The sequence below is a fragment of the Scyliorhinus torazame genome, chromosome 3 (genome assembly GCF_047496885.1).
Source record: "Scyliorhinus torazame isolate Kashiwa2021f chromosome 3, sScyTor2.1, whole genome shotgun sequence".
Classification (NCBI taxonomy): domain Eukaryota; kingdom Metazoa; phylum Chordata; class Chondrichthyes; order Carcharhiniformes; family Scyliorhinidae; genus Scyliorhinus; species Scyliorhinus torazame.
In genome coordinates, this window is record NC_092709.1 from 51,181,706 (window position 1) to 51,200,277 (window position 18,572).

At 42.7% G+C, this 18,572-nt stretch overlaps 1 protein-coding gene and 1 pseudogene across 3 annotated transcripts in view; both read right to left on the minus strand.

Moving 5' to 3' along the window:
- intu (inturned planar cell polarity protein) overlaps nt 1–18,572 on the minus strand; it is a 125,927-nt gene that overhangs the window by 61,097 nt on the left and 46,258 nt on the right. The gene's annotated exons all lie outside the window — the stretch shown is intronic.
- On the minus strand, nt 2,988–3,284 carry LOC140408210 (nuclear cap-binding protein subunit 2 pseudogene; annotated as a pseudogene).

Consider the following 18,572-nt stretch of genomic DNA (forward strand, 5'->3'; position numbering starts at 1 on the left):
CATGGGCTTTGCATCCTGATTTGCACTGGCACAATTAACACAGAAGGAATCATCTTTATACTACTTTGATCTAAATTTCAGTTTCTTCTTAGTAGGCTGTTCACCAGAGGCCTTGGACCTCTGTATACACCTCACACTAGCACTGCTTTATCCTGCTGTGGACTCTCCTGCGCAGGTCTCTCCAGCAGACTCCGTTGTTGTAAGATCCTGGCCCGTTTGTGTCTCTGGCTTTCTCTTCCTGATAACAAAATGTCCATCTTCAGTTCTTCAGAGTCCTGTTTCCTTTCTTGCTCGCAGCTAGAAAATGGAGGAATTGCTCTTCTTGTGAATTTGCACCAAAAGCATGGACGTTCAGGGCACAAGACATCAGTGTACATGCCGGGTGAGTGACCTACTCTCTGCCGCCGTTTCTGGAAGTGGGAGGGGGGATCATTCACATTTAAAACCCAGTCACGGCCAGCATTCTCTTTCTTTAGGTTTTTAATTCAGTTTTAATTAAGAGTGACAAAAATTACAATTTTTGAAGGAACCTAAATTAGACACAATGATTGCTCCTCAGAAATAGAACATAGAACATAGAACAATACAGCGCAGTACAGGCCCTTCGGCCCACGATGTTGCACCGAAACAAAAGCCATCTAACCTACACTATGCTATTATCATCCATATGTTTATCCAATAAACTTTTAAATGCCCTCAATGTTGGCGAGTTCACTACTGTAGCAGGTAGGGCATTCCACGGCCTCACTACTCTTTGCGTAAAGAACCTACCTCTGACCTCTGTCCTATATCTATTACCCCTCAGTTTAAAGTTATGTCCCCTCGTGCCAGCCATATCCATCCGCAGGAGAAGGCTCTCACTGTCCACCCTATCCAACCCCCTGATCATTTTGTATGCCTCTATTAAGTCTCCTCTTAACCTTCTTCTCTCCAACGAAAACAACCTCAAGTCCATCAGCCTTTCCTCATAAGATTTTCCCTCCATACCAGGCAACATCCTGGTAAATCTCCTCTGCACCCGCTCCAAAGCCTCCACGTCCTTCCTATAATGCGGTGACCAGAACTGTACGCAATACTCCAAATGCGGCCGTACCAGAGTTCTGTACAGCTGCAACATGACCTCCCGACTCCGGAACTCAATCCCTCTACCAATAAAGGCCAACACTCCATAGGCCTTCTTCACAACCCTATCAACCTGGGTGGCAACTTTCAGGGATCTATGTACATGGACACCTAGATCCCTCTGCTCATCCACACTTTCAAGAACTTTACCATTAGCCAAATATTCCCCATTCCTGTTATTCCTTCCAAAGTGAATCACCTCACACTTCTCTACATTAAACTCCATTTGCCACCTCTCAGCCCAGCTCTGCAGCTTATCTATATCCCTCTGTAACCTGCTACATCCTTCCACACTATCGACAACACCACCGACTTTAGTATAGTCTGCAAATTTACTCACCCACCCTTCTGCGCCTTCCTCTAGGTCATTGATAAAAATGACAAACAGCAACGGCCCCAGAACAGATCCTTGTGGTACTCCACTTGTGACTGTACTCCATTCTGAACATTTCCCATCAACCACCACCCTCTGTCTTCTTTCAGCTAGCCAATTTCTGATCCACATCTCTAAATCACCCTCAATCCCCAGCCTCCGTATTTTTTGCAATAGCCTACCGTGGGGAACCTTATCAAACGCTTTGCTGAAATCCATATACACCACATCAACTGCTCTACCCTCGTCTACCTGTTCAGTCACCTTCTCAAAGAACTCAATAAGGTTTGTGAGGCATGACCTACCCTTCACAAAGCCATGCTGACTATCCCTGATCATATTATTCCTATCTAGATGATTATAAATCTTGTCTCTTATAATCCCCTCCAAGATTTTACCCACTACAGACGTGAAGCTCACCGGTCTATAGTTGCCGGGGTTGTCTCTGCTCCCCTTTTTGAACAAAGGGACCACATTTGCTGTCCTCCAGTCCTCTGGCACTATTCCTGTAGCCAATGATGACATAAAAATCAAAGCCAAAGGTCCAGCAATCTCTTCCCTGGCCTCCCAGAGAATCCTAGGATAAATCCCATCAGGTCCCGGGGACTTATCTATTTTCAGCCTGTCCAGAATTGCCAACACCTCTTCCCTACGTACCTCAATGCCATCTATTCTATTAGCCTGGGGCTCAGCATTCTCCTCCACAACATTATCTTTTTCCTGAGTGAATACTGACGAAAAATATTCATTTAGTATCTCGCCTATCTCTTCAGACTCCACACACAATTTCCCATCCTTGTCCTTGACTGGTCCTACTCTTTCCCTAGTCATTTGCTTATTCCTGACATACCTATAGAAAGCTTTTGGGTTTTCCTTGATCCTTCCTGCCAAATAATTCTCATGTCCCCTCCTTGCTTGTCTTAGCTCTCTCTTTAGATCCTTCCTCGCTACCTTGTAACTATCCATCGCCCCAACCAAAACTTCACACTTCATCTTCACATAGGCCTCCTTCTTCCTCTTAACAAGAGATTCCACTTCCTTGGTAAACCACGGTTCCCTCGCTCGACGCCTTCCTCCCTGTCTGACCGGTACATACTTATCAAGAACACGCAGTAGCTGATCCTTGAACAAGCCCCACTTATCCAGTGTGCCCAACACTTGCAGCCTACTTCTCCACCTTATCCCCCCCAAGTCACGTCTAATGGCATCATAATTGCCCGTCCCCCAGCTATAACTCTTGCCCTGCGGTGTATACTTATCCCTTTCCATCATTAACGTAAACGTCACCGAATTGTGGTCACTGTCCCCAAAGTGCTCTCCTACCTCCAAATCCAACACCTGGCCTGGAGAACTTCTTCTTTGAAACTGTTGAAAGAGTTAATTGGATCGATGAAAGAATGAACAGCACAAAGCTGTAGGCATTAACGTGCCAGCTGTATTCTTCAATCCCAGGTTTCTATGACGATCCTAGCTTCATTATCTCAGATGTACATCAGTGAAAGCTTAGAATTTCTGTCTTGGTTCTGGGACTCTGCATCTGGACCCGTATTCCAAATCCACCTCTGTCAGCGTCATAATCTGTTCTATATTCCTCTCACACCTGACCACCAGATTTCCCTTGCCTAAACTGTCTGCCTTCTTTGAAGCCAGTATCCCAATCTGTTCTGGTGATTCGATCATCCAAATGTGTTGCATTAACAAATCTCATGCACTGTTCAGCATCACTACGTGTGTAATATACCACAAAATAGAATCCGCATGAAGTTTTCTTGATTTTGTTCAAACCCATGATACTTTGCTTAACATCACTTCTTGTGAAGAGTTCATAGATCTGTTCCTTGGTAGTGTAAAATGACAGATTCCCAACAGAGGGAGTGCAGCTGTATCTCAATAATTTATCATATTTATATCGGCTTCACGAAAATGCTAGTCTCGGTATTGGCTCAGCTCACCATGAGAGACGTTATTGAGGGTGGGCAGCATCAGACATGGCGCCAAAGAGGAGAGCCCTGACTCACAGCAACCAGAGCAAGGAAATCATCTGCAAGTGACCCGAAACCCGTCCCTCACGACCAGCATTCTCAGCTTAAAAATCAGTCATGGTCGTTGGGCACTTATCCCGTGATCCACAAACCTCCCGACACCCGACCACGGGTCATGGCCCGCAGTTTGAAATACCATGTTTAACTGTTCTACTGCATTTCCACTATGCACTTACTGTGTTTTATAGGGCATACTTAAATCTTCACTGTTGTCTATATTTTAAAAACAAGTTACAACTTGATACACCCTCTGACTTTTCCTTTTAAATCATAGGATAGCACAGAAGGGAGCCATTCATGCCATCTAATCTGTGCTAGTTCTTTTGAGAATAGTCCAGTTACCTCCATTCCTTCTCTTTTTCCATATCTTTGCAACTTTCTTTTCAGTTCTCCAGATCATCCATGATTTTCTTTTTATAAATTTAGAGGTACAACAATTATTCTTTTCTAATTTAGGGTAATTGAGTGTGGCCAATCCATCTACTCTGCACATCTTTGGGTTGTGGGGGTGAGACCCATGCAGACATGGGGAGAATGTTCAAATTCCACACAGACAGTGACCCGGGCCGGGGTGAAACCGGGTCCTTAACGCTGTGAGGCAGCAGTGCTAACCAGTGCGTCAGTGTGCTGTCCTATCATCCAGGATTTCTGACATACCACGTAACTGGCTTTCCAAGGTTGCAAGTGGGCCTCAACTGGGGAAGTTACATTTCAACTGTCAGGATTCATTCCTGCGTTTCATCAAGCTTATTAGTATTCTGCAATTCAATCTCATGAGCACTGATATTCTGTGCCATCAAGTCGAGCTTATCGTCAATGACTTCAATAACATTAGTAGTAATCAGGTGTAATGCCTTCGAGTGTGTCGGATCGAGAACCCGTTCGAGGAACAGTGTCACCATATTTTGGAGTCGGCTCCACCCCAGTTGCTAAAAGATTTTCTGAGGATTCCTCGGCGGTTTATTCCCAACGTTTAGCCAGAAATCTTCCAGGGACATACCATGGAGTATTCACTCCCGGATTAGGTAAATATGGGCCATGTAAACATGAAAAATTAGAGGATTAAAGGATGAGTAGTGCCAGAGCCCAGTGAAACATTGCTATTCCCGTGCTTGCATTTCATGACCTCCCTACAATTTATTTTTCTTCTAGCCACTCAAGTAAACAGGTTTGCCACAAGTTACCATTTTTTTTTCTCAACCATCTTAAATCGGTGCCTTCTCATTATCTACTCTTTAGACAATGGAAACTGTTTCTTTTCATAACCGGTCTAAACAGCTCATGATTCTAAACATCTTTGTCAAATCTCCTGTTAGTCTTCCCTGCTCCTAGGAAAACAATCCAGCTTCTCTAATCCATTCACATTACTGCAATCCCTCATCCCTAAATTCATTTTCATAAAGCTCTTCTCTACCCTCTTCAAAACCTTGGCCTTCACATCCTTCCTAAAAGGTTTGGTGGATTGGCCATGCTAAATTACCCTTAGTGCCCAAAAAGGTTAGATGGGGTTTCTGGGATAGTGTGGAGGTGTGAGCTTAGGTAGGGTGATCTTTCTACGGGCCGGTGCAGAATTGATGGGCCGAATGGCCTCCTACTGCACTGAAAATTCTATGATCTATTTAAATTCTATGAAGGGTGGTGCCTGAATTGAACACGGGTGCGTCCAAGGAAGAGGAGAAAGAGGAAGAGTTATTGGTGGAAACAGGATTGTTGAGCAGCAGCCAATGGCTTTATCCAAAACCATTTGAAGACTCTGATGGAGCGGCACAGCTAGCCACCACATGTGCGCGTGTAATGGAGCCTCAGCACTGAACCCGGACTGTCCCACCAGTCTCTGCTCAACAGTCAACATTGCTGCCTCGGAGCAGCCAAGCACAAAATAATTATTCCTTGACCCCAAATGTTCAAGACCCCTGATTCTCAGTGAAAATGGCCAACAGCATAAAATTTAATAAAGGCTGATGGCAGCAACAATAGACAATATAAACCCTCCACTTTGGTTTACATTCATAGTAACTCCAGCTCTCTGTTAGAACATTCAACTCCATGACTGTATTACTGATAATCACTAATTAACACATAACAATTGGCTGTCTTGTCAAAAACAGAGTGAATTTTAAATGCTCAGTTAACTAATTTGAAAAACCAAATCATCCATGTTGAAAATTCATAAGGAAAATTAAAATTTAACTTATTTATTTCCTGTGGCTTTCCTTGCAGACCAATTTTTCCTGCTTGTATTCTTCTTACACTTCTTTCTGTTTTTCATTTACTACACTGTCTCCCTCTTTATTTTTAGCTCTTGCATTTTCTTGTTCACATATGCCCCTCTTCAATTGGTTTTCTTTATCTTTCTCTTCCCTTTTAAGTCTCTGCAACCCTGCCTCCTATTTCTTTTCCATTTCCCAATCCACCTTTTAAAAAAATCTTTATTGTCACAAGTTGGCTTCCATTAACACTGCAATGAAGTTACCGTGAAAAGCCCAGTGAAAAGAACGACTAAAGCACATTCCTTCTCAACACATTTTTGTCCGTCTCTCTTCCAATAAAGACTTCTACAACTTCTCGACAGCTAAAAGCAGGTTTTGTCTTGCCCTGGGTGTTCACAAGAGAGTGGTGATCGGGGCTTTGGTGATGTTACCAGGGAGACTTTACACAATTTCCTGCTACACATACATATTCAATTTGGTAATTTAAGAAAGCAAGCTGCTGGCTTTCAGAATCTCAGTTTTCATACATTTTTGAGAACCAAATAGATTGGAATTCAGCTGTTAAATCATCACAAGATCTAAACCTCAAAGTCGGAAGAACAAAAGCAAACTGTATAAAAATAAAATGATTTAAAAAATAGTGTTGGAAGCAGACAGCTGGGAATGATATCAGTGAGACTGGCTGCTAGATTGTACAATTAAAGTTAGATAGTTGGCAAGATGCCAGGTCGGGTTGCTGTTAGGCCACACAAGAGGATAGGTTGGGATCGAACTGGGCAAGATTTTAATCTTTGTTCAGAGACGTAGATTTGATTTGCGTGGAGCAAGGGAGCTAAACAGCCCCCGATGGAGCGGTGCAGGATAAAAACCACATAATTAAAAAACAGAAGTAGAAAATAAGACAAAATCTGCCTCACATTCTAATGGGGATGCTAATTACCAACATTCATGCTCACTGCTGCATAATGGACAATATTGCAGACACAAAAGTTTAATTCATAAAGATAAACACAAATATTTTCTACATAGATCATTGTATTAACACCCATAGAAGTTCACAGCATTAAAGGCATTTCAGCCCATTCTGCCAGTGCACCATACCTCAGAGCTTGGAAGCCTTACGACCCAATTAAGATCAGTACGTATCGCTAATCCAACATAGTGAAAATGTGTAAAATTCATTGTCAGAGGGATGGCACGTGGCATAGTGGTTAGCACTGGGACTACAGCGCTGAGGACCCGGGTTCCAATCCCGGCCCTGGGTCACTGTCCATGTGGAATGTGCCCATTCTCCCTGTATCTGCATGGGTTTCACCCCTACAACCTAAAGATGTGCAGGGTAGGTGGATTGGCAACTCTAAATTGCCCCTTAATTGGGAAAAAAAATAATTGGTTACTTGATGGATCTCTATGTCTATTCGGAATCCTGGAAATGCGTTATCCCTTCTTAGTTCCCAAATAACAGAGATTCCAGAATGTGATATTGGTAAAGTTATTTAAAACTTTATTCGTCAGCTTTAGTGTCCACTGATAAAGTCAATGTTCAATACAAAATTTACGAAGTTCCAACGAGCCCGGCAAAAAGCTTGTCAGATTGATTGTCTTTAGCAAATACAAAGTTCTAAATACAACTCAGGAATTCTTCAAATCATAATACACTATAAAATGTCTCCGTGATTTAAAACAAAAGAAAATGGCGAATTTGCAAAGCAAGCAGAATAGGTTTCAGAAAATTAGGTTAGAGTGATTCTGGTATAGAAAAGGGATGTTTTCTCATCCTGACAACTGATCTTTTAAGAAGATTACTATCTTTAAAGTTTTGCCCTCTTTGCAGCTGCGATTGGCTTTAACTAATTTAGAATTCACTCAATTCGACCAAACTGTCTGTCAATTTAAGAGATAAAAGTCTTTGTGATTTTGTATTTTTCCATAACCTGGCTTGCCAATTATGCCTCTAACATTAATTAGATTAACACAGTTTTTGAAAAGTCATCATGACCCTGACTGACTGTTACCATGGAAACAGATCTTGTCCAGGCCTGGGAAGGCATGCGAGTCTCATTTCACTGGCCTTGAATTGTCTCTGTTTCAAGCAATTTGCAAAATGTGAGAATGGAGTGTCTTATCTGATCAGTTCACAGCGAGTCAGCTTTTCCTCACTCTCATGGTTAATATATTGATTTAGTTAATTACACTTAGGGATTTTTCCAACCAGGATTTCTTCATTAAACCTTTTATCTATCTTATCTATAGCTAACCAGAAAATCTGATTTCTATCAGTAGTCAAGTATTTTTTTTAAAAATTCATTGTCATAAAAAATTCTATTTTCCATTCTCAGATTTAAAAACTAAGAAAAGAATTAAAGTTTGAAACAGAAATTTGGAAAGTGCGGATAAAAGATAAGTAATCAGAAATAACAAAAATGCTTAAAAAATACAGTAAATCGATTTGAAAAGCAAAAAAATAGATTAAACGCAAACATTAACCCTAAACAGTTATGGCTATGTTGAATTGACAAGAGCACAAAGCATTAACAACCAAAGAGAGGAAAAGACAATAACAGGGCAAGTTTAAATCTCATAATACTTTCACGAGGTAGATAATGTTCTTTTGAAGAAGAAATGTTAAATGCTGGAAAGGCTTGGACCTTAATTTTTTTTTTTTTAAATTTAGAGTACCCAATTCATTTTTTCCAATTAAGGGCCAAATTAGCATGGCCAATCCACCTAACCTGCACATCTTTGGGTTGAGGGGGCGAAACTCACGCAAACACGGTGAGAATGTGCAAACTCCACACGGACAGTCACCCAGAGCCGGGATTGAACCTGGGACCTCGGCGCCGTGAGGCAATAGGGCTAACCCACTGAGTCAATGGGCTGCCCCCTTGGACCTTACATTTGATAATGGAAAGTGCCTATGGAAAATTGGGAAAAGAATTCTGCTCACCTCCTACTGAGGCAAAATATTAAGTAGCAGTTACGCCAAAAGCGTCTGGAAGCAGATTTGGCCACTAGAATCTCACTCCGAACTGTAAAACCTTTGTCTAAAACTCCATGGAGAACATCTCTGTCTCATCACCTTTTGAGGCAAATATTGACCTCCAACTCTCCCAACTGTTCCCCCAGTGAATTGTATTTTGAAGCAAAGATTTTACTTGAAGGCCCAAGCCTTTCCCCAAAAGTAGGGGCAACATAATTCTGAGCTGAATTTAGACTGCGATATCGGAAAATGTTCATTGTAGCTAATTTCTCAGCATACATCAGTACTGTTCAGCCAGGTGTGCTGCTGAAATAATTCACTTTAGCTTTTTAGATTTACATTTGTCATGCGTACCGAGGTACAGTGAAAATTATTATTCTGCGTACAGTCCAGGCAAATCAATCTACAGTTATCTTAGATTGATTCCATTTGAACTGAACCAACTGAAAATTCAAAATTCTCAATAATTGGGTTGGATTTATCAGAGATTGTGTCAATCGTAATTCTTGAGTCTCCCAGCTATAAAGGTAGTTTTAAGGGACTTATATTTGTATTGGTAGACATTAGAAATACGGTATTGTTTTAAGTAGGTTTAATTTAATGTTTCTGTGCCTGGAAGAGGAAAACCTATAGTTAGATTCATGCTAGACAAAGGTGTTTGTATGTGTGGTGGTTGGTTAAGTTCCAACTGCGTTTATATTGTGCCTAGAGAGGGCTACGGTGTGAAGAATAAATAAAAGGCATAAGCATGTGGGTATTGCTTAGCAACTGAGACCTTGTAAAGTAGAGAAGCTTTAAGACTTAGTTTAGTTCATGTGATTGCAGTTGGAGACAGGATCTCAGGGAATAAACATCTCTCAACTCTGCCAGAAGAAAGCCTGGACAGGATGGTAGCTGCAATGAGGCATGCTTCCTAAAGCACAAATTATGGTCCAGTTAACCAGGAAACTGGAACAGAAAGAGTGTTTAAGAAGTCTCTAGTTAAGTGAACAGAGACTAAGGCATTGTTCAGAAGAATTCAAGGAAATGTAAACAGTGTTCCAAGTTAACGAGACAATTGTAATAACCAGATTTAAAGTGGGACAAAATCCTTTTAAGGTAAAACAAATCTCTGGTGCCATTTTAATACAGTCTGGGAATTGAGAGTTAAAACAATTGTGAGCAGTTTGCACAGCAGTCAAGACAAATAAATCCTAAAGGGGTTGATACGAAATCCTCTACTGGATTTGATGTTAAAAGTGGAGTGGAAGCTTCGTATAAAAATATAATTTGGAAAACCTGGTCTGGATTTCGGTCTGCAAACCGCCAAGGGAAGTGATTATAATTATGAAAGATTTAAAAGCATGATTTTGGGAATGGAGTTTGGAAACTCTCACGTGGCAATCATCTGGGAAGATTCTGAGGAGACCTCCACAAACATTTACTTGGAATTCAAAGTGGAGCGTATTTTTTCCCAGAGGAAGTAAAGCTTACATAGGAATAAAAACAGAAAACTAGTATCTCAGCAGGTCAGGTAGAATCTGCGAGGAGGGAACAGAGATAATGGGTAGAAATGTAGGGCCCGCCGCGGCGGGGGCAGAGCCAGGGCCCGAAAATGCGGTGAGCTGTTCAAAAGGTCCGACTTCAGCATGACCATAAAATCTCACCAGCGAGAGGGGCCATAAAATGCCACCCAATGTTTCAGGTCAATAACCTTTTATCAGAACTAGGGAAAAGTTAAAAGTGTAATAAACAATCTCTGATAAATCCAACCCAATTATTGAGAATTTTGAAATTTCAGTTGGTTCAGTTCAAATGGGATTAATCTAAGATAACTGTAGATCTATTTGCCTGGACTGTACGCAGAATAATACTTTTCACTGTACCTTGGTACACAAGCAAAAGAAGGGAGGGTGGGAAAAAAACTAAAGAGAAGGTCTGCAATAGGGCAGATGGGAGACATTCAATGACAACGAGTTTGTGGTACAAGGTCAAAGGGAGTAATAATGGAACAGGAAAAGAAAATCTATGTATAAATCAATGCATGACATAATATATACAAATATAAACCAACATACTTGTGCATTCCCTTATTGCCTCTGCTCCAATGAGGCACTTCCACAATGTCTGCAATATTAATGGTGCAAGGTTCCCGATATTCAACGAAGGATACTGCACGTGGTCTTTGAGGGCAACCTTGAGCAGCTCTAGACCTAGAAAGCTCAGCTTCAGACTGAAACCTCTCAGCCTTCTTTGCAGCAACTTGGGCTGGGTGGGGGCATAAATGCTAGCATCCTGACAAAGGATAATAGGTTCATGCTTGACGGAGCCAAGCATCTCAGCAATCCTTTGGAGAACAGATTGATAAACTGATGAAACCCCCTGGAAGCCTCAAACACTGGTATTCAGTGCCATGATGCCAATGTCTGAACTTCCATTGCATCACTCAGACCTTTGGTGAAAGCTGTTTGTGCAACAATGAAACCCGAGATACCAGCCATTAGGTTCCACAGTTGATTTGATAAGAGGTGACCAACCATTCCAGCATTACATAAAGCCCTAATGTTGGACCCCTGCAATATACTTAACAGTAGGGGCTGGTTTAGCACAGTAAGCTAAACAGCTGGCTTGTAATCCAAAACAATGCCAGCAGCGTGGGTTAAATTCCCGTACCGGCCTCCCTGAACAGGCGCTGGAATGTGGCGACGTGGGGCTTTTCACAGTAACTTCACTGAAACCTACTTGTGACAATACGCAATTTTTATTATTATTGAGCACAGGCTTTCTTGCAGGCTTTTCAATAAACAAGCATTTAGTTAGTTATGTATACACATTGGGACAGCACGGTAGCACTGGCTTCACAGCACCTGGGTCTCAGGTTTGATTACCAGCTTGGGTCACTGTCTGTGTGGAGTCTGCACGTTCTCCCCGTGTCTGCGTGGGTTTCCTCCGGGTGCTCCGGTTTCCTCCCACAGTCCAAAGATGTGCAGGTTAGATGGATTGGCCATGATAAATTGCCCTTGGAGTCCAAAAAGGTTAGATGGGGTTACTGGTTACAGGGATAGGGTGGAGCCATGGGCTTAAGTTGGGTGCTCTTTCCAAGGGCCTGTGCAGACTCGATGGGCCGAATGGCCTCCTTCTGCACTGTAAATTCTATGATTCTAGTCACCCTCGGTAGCTTTACTCATTGAAATCCTCATCGGAGTCCTCTGCAGCAGAACTAGTATGCAACTAAATCACCTCTGGTAAGCTGGCACCTACATTCTCTTTTACCCCTGCCCTGGCCCCTGCCCATTATCTCACCACATGCAGATTTTCCTTATATCCAAACCACTGAAACATTATCCCACTAGCGATCGCGCTCAGCCGGGTGATGGATTGGAAAGGGATCCTGATAGGAGACAGAGAGCAGAGTCTCGCTCTATGTGGATGACCTGCTCCTCTACATCTCGGACCCACAAAGCAGCATGGAGGGAATCATAGAACATAGAATTTACAGTGCAGAAGGAGGCCATTCGGCCCAGCGAGTCTGCACCGGCTCTTGGAAAGAGCACCCTACCCAAGGTCAACACCGCCACCCTATCCCCATAACCCAGTAACCCCACCCACCACTAAGGGCAATTTTGGACACCAAGAGCAATTTATCATGGCCAATCCACCTAACCTGCACATCTTTGGACTGTGGGAGGAAACCGGAGCACCCGGAGGAAACCCACACACATACGGGGAGGATGTGCAGGCTCCGCACAGACAGTGACCCAAGCCAGAATCGAACCTGGGACCCTGGCGCTGTGAAGCAATTGTGCTATCCACAAGGCTACCGTGAATCATGAAGCTCCTGAAAGAGTTTGGAGCCTTCTCGGGCTACAAGCTCAAAGTGAACAAAGTGAGATCTTCCCGGAGAACCTACAAGGGAGAGGGGCACGGCTGGAGGGTTTGTCATTTCAACATGCCCAACACAAGTTCCACTGCCTGGGCATCCAAATAGCCCATGACTGGACATGGATCCACAAATGGAACCTGACCAATCTGGTGGAGGAAATAAAAAAAAGAGTTGGGACACACTCCCATTCTCCCTGGCAGGGAGTCTGCAGACAATCAGGATGAACGTACTGCCTTGGTTCCTCTTCCTGTTCCTCTCTGTACCGATCTACATCCCCAAGGCCTTCTTCAACTCATTATAAAAATGATCATGGCATTTGTGTGTGTCCGGGGGGGGGGGGGGGGGGGGGGGGGGGGGGGGAGGAGAGAGAGAAAGAGAACCTTGGATCCCCAAAAAGGTACTGCAGAGAACGATAACCATGGGAGGACTAGCCCTCACAAACCTGCTGTATTACCAACTGGGTAAAGGATAAAAGGATGGATAAAGGCGCCAGAAGCGTGGGTGAGAATGGAGGAGGACTCCTGCACGGGGACCTCCCTTCGGGCCCTGGCCACAGCGGCGTTCCCATCCCCATCGAACAAACATTCAACGAGCCCATTGGTGATAGCCACACTCTGGTTGTGGAACCAACTGCGACAACACTTCTGATTAACCAAAATGTCCGTTAACGCCCCCATCTGCAATACCCACAGGTTTGCACCAGCCATACTGGGTGCCACCATCAAAAGATGGACATAAGAAGGGGGGAGGGGGCATTGAAAGTTAGGGACGTCTCACAAACAACAGAATGCCAACACTTGAGGAACTAACAGAGTTCCTGCTGAGAGGGGGAAACGAGCTAAGACACATGCAGGTCAAAAATGTCCAAGGTAGGGAAACAAAAACATACCCACAACCGCCACAACAATCGATGGGGGTGAGATCCACGCAAACATGGGGAGAATGTGCAAACCCCACACGGACAGTGACCTGGGGTGGGGATCGAACCCGGGTCCTCAGCATCGTGAGGCAGCAGTGCTAAACACTGTACCATCATGCTGCCCAATAGCAACCAAGAATAATCAGAAACTTTGTTTTTAAAACAGACTGATATTTGCAAAAGAAAAAGTTTCTTAAAAGCCACAGTCCAACCAAGAAGACAATTTCTAAAGAAACAACGAAGAAACAATACAAATTCAATTGAAAGGGAAAAAAGTTAATGGGAGGAAAAGTTGAAGTACTACAACTTAAGAACAGGGAACTACGATGCCAGGAAAAGATGGCGCTATTGATCCATTCAATGAGAATGTGGAATCTTGGAGGTCCTACGAAGAAAATTTCAAGTACTACCTTGTTGCAAACAGGATTCTGGGTGAAATCAAAGTATCAACTCTCTTGAGTGTAATAGGATGGAAATCCGTACCCTAACAAAGACTGGCACAGTAACTTACGAGGAATTGACTAAGACCCTTGAGGAACACGTCTCGTCCAAACTATTAACTCATAGCGGAAATATTCAGATTTCATCAAAGTAGTCAGAGGGTGAAAATATTTCACAATTTGTAGCCGCATTACAGAGACTAGCAAAGAATCGAAAGGATCGACTCAGGAGGATATACTGCGAGACAGACTTGTGTGCGGATTGAGAAATGAGACAATCCAGAGACGATTGCTGACAGAACGCTTTCTAGCACTAAAACTTGCTGTTGAAATAGCAGTGTCTATGGAGTTGACACCAAAAGAAGTTTCCCAAATTGGAGCAGAGGGCAAAATAAACAAAATGAATATTAAGAAAAGAAGATCTTTCAACACACAAGCATGCAATAGGTATGCCAGGTGAGGTATTCTCCACAGGAATGCGAGAAAACAAATGTTATAATGGTGGAAAGAAACACATAACAACGGCATGCTGGGCCAGACAAAATCCTCAAACCTCGAAGATGGGTAAACACATGAATGCACCCAATCCACAAAAAGTCTACAGAATGATCGAAGACAATGAAGATCCCCAAGACGAGACCTGGGGCGGGATTCTCCGTTGCCTGACACAGATATCGTAATTGGCGATCGGGCGAAAAATCCCCATTTACGATTGTATCGGGTGCGCCACCCGTTTTTGGATTCTCCACCTCCTCCAAAATAGCATCATCGAGGAGTACGCCGCATGCCGTTGGGACGGCCTCAGGACGATACCTGAAGGCCCTCCCTCGAAGCTCATCCCCCGATGGGCCGAGTTCCCGACAGCACGGGACACATGTGCTCTCAGTTTTCGTGAACCCCGGTGTGGCAGCTGCAGACTGTGTCCAGCGCCGCCACTATCTAGCTGGTCGGGTTTGTGTACGGCCGGCGCCATTTGTACTGCGCGACCGCTGAGGCTGCTAACCGCTTACCGGTCGGAGCATCGGTGCTGGGGCCTCGACGATTTGTTTGTCGTAAAACCAGACACCTCCTCCGGACATAGCCTCAAAATCGGAGAATCCAGCCCATTGTCTATGGAGATCAAAGAACTAAAACTTAGTGTATTATTGATACAAGGTGTTACTCAAGAGATTTTGGGTCCATCAGAAATTGAATGGGTACAAAATGAAAATGAAAGTAGATACAAGAGCCGCTGTGTCTCTCATCTCTGAAAATGTATGTCAACAAAAGCTCAAGAACATACTGTTAAAACCGAGTGATATAATCTTGAGAACTTACATGGAAGAGGTGGTTCCAGTGAAGGAGGGTTATATCATGGTGCAAGTGAAAGTAAATGGTCAACTGAAAAATTGCCATTACACGTGGTAAAAGAAAAGTTTACCACACTTTTCAGAAGAGCATGGTTGAACAGTATCAAACTGAATTGGCAAGCTGTGAACCAACTGGTTGATGGAAAGATGGAAAGAACACGTTACAGAAACTCTTAGGAAACATATTTAAAAACACTTTTAAGGTAAATGACCGGAGCCGAGGCACGACTTAAGACAAAACCTGAAAGCACCCCAAAATGCTTAAAGGCAAGGGCTGTGTCATATCAAATCAAAAGTAAAAGTGGAACTTGGCAAATTGATCAAAGGTGGAGTAATCGGAGGGGGAGAGAGTGAGGGGGGGGGGGGGAAGACAAGCAATTGAGCAACCCCAATTGTTCCAGTTATCAAGTCAGATGACTCAGGTGGCTCAGCAAGAATCGATGGTGATTTTAAAATGACTATCACCCAGTGTTGTGTGCCGACCAGTATCCCTTGCCATTAAGAGGAAATATTTGCTGGACTGTCAAAGAGTGGACAATTCAGTAAGATAGATTTGTCTCAAGCTTATCTCCAGATGAAGGCGACAGCTGAATCACAACCTCCTCTTCTAACTATTGTAACACAATAATGGCTCTTGGAACACAATAATGGCTCATTTAAATATACAGATCTGAATCTTGCCCAGCGAGAGAGAGATTGCTACGCCTCATGTGATTCCATTGAACCCTCGCGAGACCTTTTAAGCGTCCAGAATCACGCGAGAGGCCTCTTGTGAGATTCAACTGCCTCGTCCCGACACCAGGTTGGGTGTGACAAGGCCGCTGAATCGCGTCTCCAATCTGCACATCAAGAGAGAGAAATTCAACTTTTTCCAATCATCGATAAGCTATCTTGGCCATGTAACAACAAGCTATCTTGGCTATGTAATTGACAAGGACAGGTTCCACAGAAGGAATCTAAGAAGATGACTGCAATTTTAGATGCACCAAGATCGCAGAATATATCACAACTGGGCTCTTTTTTGGGACTCCTCAATTACGATGAGAAATTTATTCCAAATTTTGCTACCATATTAAAACTACTTCATACAGGGGCAGCACGGTGGCGCAATGGTTAGCACTGTTGTCTCACAGTGCTGAGGTCCGAGGTTCGATCCCATCTCTGGGTCACTGTCCTGTGGAGTTTGCACATTCTCCACGTGTTTGCGTGGGTTTCGCCCCCACAACCCAAAGATGCACAGGGTAGGTGGATTGGCCACGCTAAAATTGCCCCTTAATTGGAAAAAAATTGGGTATTCTAAAATTATATTAAAAAAGCTACTTCACGCATTATGTGCAAATCAATAATGGACTTGGACAAAGACTTCGAAGAGGCATATAATGAAGTCACAAATATGCTGAAGAAATTGAAGTCTGAGTTCATTTCGACTCCAAGTTAAAATGCCAACTTGCATCGCCCTATGGGGTGGGTGCAGTTGTCTCTCATTTCATGCCAAATGGAGAAGGAAGACCAATCTATAGCTTTCGCTTTGAGAACATTGACAAGCGCTGAACAGAATTGGAAAAAGCGTGGAGTATAATATTTGGAGTCAAACATTTCATCATTACTTGTATGGAAGACATTTTACCTTGGTAACAGGCCACAGGCCTTTGACAACGATTTTGGTCCATACAAAGGAATACCATTTCTAACTGAGTAGTTTGCAGAGATGGTCCCTCATTTTATCAGTGCATAATTACAAGATTAAATACAGAAGATCGAAGCAACATGTTGAATGCCGATGCTCTATCACTTTTACCTATTTAAGACAAAGCCGAATCACAGAACTATGTGAACTATGTGCACTTTTCCCAGGTGGATAGTGTATGCATTACTGCATCACAGGTGTAATGACACCATATCCGGTGATGGGGAAGATCATGGGCATCATTTTGAAAGATAAACCACTGGATAAACAGAGAAGGAGCCCAGAATTCAAGCCGAACAAGGCATCTTGAATTAAAGGTACAAAACGGAGTACTTATATAGGGCATGTGAGTCATCATTCCTCCATGCTTGCAGAGTCAAATACTAGATCAGCTCCACGGAGAACATCAATTGTACAATAATAATACATGGTTAACTAATCACTGTTTACCATAAGTAAAAGCTAATTGTTGTCACACTACAGGAGTAAAAGCGAGGGACGTTATGTATTAAAACCAATGCCCCTCTGCATAGTATGTCACGTGATTACGCGGTGATATCATCTTAGGCACTTGGGAGATTTTCCCTCTCTTCCATCTTAGACTGTGAGAAAACAACACCACTGCAATAAACTCTTGACAACTGGTTAAGTAACCTACAGTGTGGCAACCTGGTTGTCCTTTGTATTTACTGTGAAGTAAAAGCAAACCCCCAACATAAAACGGTTTACACATAAAATTGTTGCAATGACTAATCTTCACTTATTTGGAACTATATTCAGAGAACACCAAACGGACAGACAGCACCAAAATCAGAATTTGAAACCTATTCATCATTTCACAGTTTGTGAAACTGAGATTCATCAGCAATTCACTGACAAGGATGCTTCAGAAAAATAACAGCTAAAACAAAATCAGATTTGGCAAAGCTCTGGAAGAGCATTGTTTTTTAAACTCGCCTTCATTGTCATATTATAGGGAGGAAAAACAACTTTTGTGTTCAACAAGCAACATAATTAATGGCTTTTGAAAGGTCAATAGGCAGTGTTAAGTATCCAATTAAAAAGGATCAAGAGAAAGCAATGTTGGTATCATTTTACTCTAATCACTTGCAAAGGTCAACAAAAAGTGCCATCTGTACTACGTACCTGTATCGACAAAGAAATGAACAAAGCAAAACCCAGTAAATTTATCAAAATATCTTGGACAAATATCACTTACAACATTAAACCCTTCATTGAACTGATGTTTAAGTAGAAGTGTGGAAACAGAAATTAAAGACATCCCAAATATACGGCTGCTCGAATAAGCGCTGATTTCAACATAACCTTTTAGATTGGATGTTTTCAGGAATGGCAACAAAATGTTCAATGTGATAACAGTGACGCTGGAATATTTTCTTTTTTTTTTTAAATATGTTTATTCAAAGTTTTTCAATAATTTTTACAAAACGCTCCAAAAAGGAAAGAAAACATACAAAATAAAAATAAAAAGGGCAATACGCCCACAAACAAAGCAACTTAATCCTCTAACCCTTAAACGATTTAACAAATTAAGAACAAAATGGGGCAAACGCCCCTTACATAAACC